Consider the following 4320-nt stretch of genomic DNA (forward strand, 5'->3'; position numbering starts at 1 on the left):
GACTGATTTTCAAAATATAATATGATTTGTAAAATTAGAGGTGGAAGTTAAGATGCAGAGGAGGTGAGGTGGTGTTGGAGGAGAGGAGGAGGTGTAGGAGAGGGATGAGAGGATGAGGTTGGTCACTGCAGAATCACAATTGCAGAGGTTCATATTGCGATATTCATATTGAATTTCAATGAATTGTTCAGTCCTAGTATATAACAGTATACTGATACTCAGATACAAATTAACTGGCAGTTTATTTAAAGTTGACTTATATTTTTTAATGTTTCTTCACAGATTGACTCATCGCTGATCAGAGAAATACACTATATTACCAAAAGTATTCGCTCACCCATTCAAATGATCAGAATCAGGTGTCCTAATCACTTGGCCTGGCCCCAGGTGTATAAATTCAAGCACTCAGGCATGCAGACTGTGAAACAAGACATTTGTGAAAGAATGGGCCGCTCTCAGGAGCTCAGTGAATTCCAGCGTGGAACTGTCATAGGATGCCACTTGTGCAACAAATCCAGTCGTGAAATTTCCTCGCTCCTAAATATTCCACAGTCAACTGTCAGCTCTATTATAACAAAATGGAAGCGTTTGGGAACAACAGCAACTCAGCCACGAAGTGGTAGGCCACGTAAAGTGACGGAGAGGGGTCAGCGGATGCTGAAGCGCATAGTGCAAAGAGGTCGCCAACTTTCTGCACAGTCAATTGCTACAGAGCTACAAACTTCATGTGACCTTCAGATTAGCCCAAGTACAGTACGCAGAGAGCTTCATGGAATGGGTTTCCATGGCCGAGCAGCTGCAGCCAAGCCACACATCACCAAGTGCAATGCAAGGCGTCGGATGCAATGGTGTAAAGCACGCCGCCACTGGCCTCTAGAGCAGTGGAGACGCGTTCTTTGGAGTGATGACGCTTTTCCATCTAGCAATCTGATGGACGAGTCTGGGTTTGGAGGTTGCCAGGAGAACGGTGCATTTCAGATTGCATTGTGCCGACTGTGAAATTTGGTGGAGGAGGAATTATGGTATGGGGTTGTTTTTCAGGAGCTGGGCTTGGCCCCTTAGTTCCAGTGAAAGGAACTTTGAATGCTTCAGGATACCAAAACATTTTGGACAATTCCATGCTCCCAACCTTGTGGGAACAGTTTGGAGCGGGCCCCTTCCTCTTCCAACATGACTGTGCACCAGTGCACAAAGCAAGGTCCATAAAGACGTGGATGACAGAGTCTGGTGTGGATGAACTTGACTGGCCTGCACAGAGTCCTGACCTGAACCCGATAGAACACCTTTGGGATGAATTAGAGCGGAGACTGAGAGCCAGGCCTTCTCGACCAACATCAGTGTGTGACCTCACCAATGCGCTTTTGGAAGAATGGTCAAAAATTCCTATAAACACTCTCCTCAACCTTGTGGACAGTCTTCCCAGAAGAGTTGAAGCTGTAATAGCTGCAAAAGGTGGACCGACATCATATTGAATTCTATGAGTTAGGAATGGGATGGCACTTCAGTTCATAGAATGAGTAAAGGCAGGTGAGCGAATACTTTTGGTAATATAGTGTAGATGATGCCTACCTTGCACGCTATATACCAGTTTATGGGGACAGGATTGCTCTGAGGCGATACTGTCTGGACAAAGAAAAACAAAAAGACAATAGTTCAAGGATGTCCCTTCTTGAAAAACTTCGCAAGAAACTAAGGACAGCAACAGCAAGTCAAGATGAGGAGTCTGACCAAGAATCGTGGCCTGCAAAGAGTGCAAAAAAACCAAGCCGTTCTAAAAATGCTGTTAAGAGTTCAAGAAAAATTGAGTTAGGGTGGATCCATGATGGAAAACAAATGAGGAAGTGTTCTGGTGGTGGCACTAGGACACTTGATGTATCCAAGAAGGCAACCAAAGCAGACATTTTGTCACATGCCAAAGAACTGTTTTTTCCAGGTGGTGAATCAAAAATAGGAAAGTGGGAAGACTTCCTACATGATATTTATGACTTTAAGGAAGCACACCTTGATGAGAGCGTTACTGTTGGTGAGTTGTACACAGTGTCAAAATTTGGGATTTTACGGTTCTACCTAAGCACAACATGCTTCGTAGACTCATCTGACACAGATGCAGACAGGAAAAGTGACTACTGTGATGTCACCATGGAAGAGCAGCAGAGACAGACCAATTCTGATGAGCACCAAGAAAAGCCAGCCACACTGAATGAACCGCAAAGAGAACAATCTGGCACAGTTGAAAACTCAAATGTTGATCTCACCTCTGATGATTCAGAGGTGATCATTGGTGGCATTTTAGATGTATCATCTGCAAGCCAGTTGGATGACACTGTTCCAATCTTCTTTTCCACTGAGGATATTGTCAGTGTTGCCCTGTACACATCCTCTCCTGTCTTAGGAGACATCCTACCCTCAGAGATCCAGACGGATGATGCTGTCCCAGTTGAAGAGGTCATCTCCGGTGCCACCTCCACATCCATCCGTGTGTCAGAGGACCATGATCAACTTACTGACAACTCAAATTTGGATGCAGGCTTTGACCTACATTATGTTAATGTTAAACTTCATAGAGCAAACCTCCTAGAGGAAATGATTTGTCAGTTTAAAGATGACATGATTTTAAAGTACCCTTTAAAGTTTTCTTTTGTCAATGAAAGGGATGCAGATGGTGTATCCAGAGATGCTTTCGCTGCTTTTTGGACTGAGTTTTTGGATTCTGCAGCAGAGGGGGCAGAAATGAGGGTGCCATCCCTGTCACCAATTTCTGGATCAGGGATACTTTCCGTTGCGCCTAGCCCCAGCATTTACCACAGCACTGATATTTGGAGAGCATGCTGTGTCCACTGATTCACTGTTTGAGTCTTTGATGCTGTACCTGAGTCAGTGTGAGAGAGAGCTCATAACCGCTGCCTTAGGGGGAGACCTTGATAGTGATGGCCAGGATGATTTATTAGAAATGCTGGATCGCCTGGGAGTGAAATCTGTTCCATCACAAGCCAACCTAAAAGCAGTCCTCCTTCAAGTAGCACACAAACAAATAATACAGCAGCCAAAGTATGCTCTTGATAACATGTCAGCAGTTGCAGCACAACTCCTGAAGACCACCATAACCACAACAGAAAAAATACAGAACATGTATGCAGACAAAAAACCAACTTGCCGGAAAGTCCTGAAGCTAATTGAAGCAAGTCCAGCGACTCCAGCTGAGAGACAAGCCCTTGGATTTTTACAGCAGTACGTGCGAGGACTGGATGAAGCAGGTCTCAGAAGGTTGCTGAGATTTGTTACAGGTTCTGATATCATCTGTGTCACAAAAATAGAAGTCATATTTACAGCTTTGGAGGGACTGCAACGTCGACCAGTTGCACACACCTGTGGATCAGTATTGGAGTTACCCTGTACATATAACTCCTACCCTGAGTTACGTGTGGAGATGGAGAATGTACTGATGAGTAACTATTACACTATGGATATTGTGTAGTTAGAAATGACATGTAATTGGTGTACGCACCAGGCAGGGTCCATGTTGACATTCTGAATGTAATCGAACTTGCACTCTTCAATATTTTAAACCTCAGGCAGAAGAAGATTGAAGAAATGTTTTGTTTCAGAAATGAAGTCCCAAAATGCTGAGTCAAATTGCACTTTTTTTTTATACCAGACTCGTCTTCAAGTTGTACATTTCATAGCTATACTTAACTGTGCATAAGAAGCCATGAGGTAACCTCAAGAGAATCTTTTTTTTATTTTTATAAAAGAGCAATTATCTCATGTTAATTCATAGCATGTGCTCTTATAAGTGCCACAGCCCCTAAAAAATTGTTATGTTAATGTTCAGTTGAAACAGATGTTAAAAAAAAAAATTCTGAGTGATGGTTTCAAAAGCATGTTGCTGGCTCCTCACATCACACAACTTGAAAACTTGAAAGTACCAGCATTGTGTTCTGTGGTTTTAATTCTACTCAGTTATGAGTTATTTTCAAATAATAAGCAAGAGAAATGTTTTATACAAATAATTAAATGGGTTGTTCTGGGTGGAGGCAGTATTATATTCGTAGGCTGCCCCAATGAAGTTTTTGATAAATGAAATGTTCATAGTAATGGCAAGCCCTGTTAGTGGTTGTTGTAAAATGAGTTACAATGTCCTGACTTAATTCTTTTTTTTTATGTCGATTGACTTAAGTGCTATTAATAAAATGTGTTCTTTACTTCATCTTGTATGAATTTTCTTGTGTTAGGTGCCAGTTATCAATGTGTATTCAGTTAATACAACACAAATTACAAAAAAAGTTTTTATTTTTTAGAAACTTAATTGGTTTTAACCAG

General features: G+C 42.1%; 1 pseudogene; it reads left to right on the forward strand.

Moving 5' to 3' along the window:
* The first annotated feature begins 1513 nt into the window (after nt 1-1513).
* Nucleotides 1514-3475, forward strand: LOC146982236 (uncharacterized; annotated as a pseudogene).
* The last annotated feature ends 845 nt before the right edge of the window (nt 3476-4320 follow it).

This window comes from Trachurus japonicus, chromosome 8, assembly GCF_045865225.1.
Source record: "Trachurus japonicus isolate A0001 chromosome 8, Traja_1.0".
Lineage (NCBI taxonomy): Eukaryota > Metazoa > Chordata > Actinopteri > Carangiformes > Carangidae > Trachurus > Trachurus japonicus.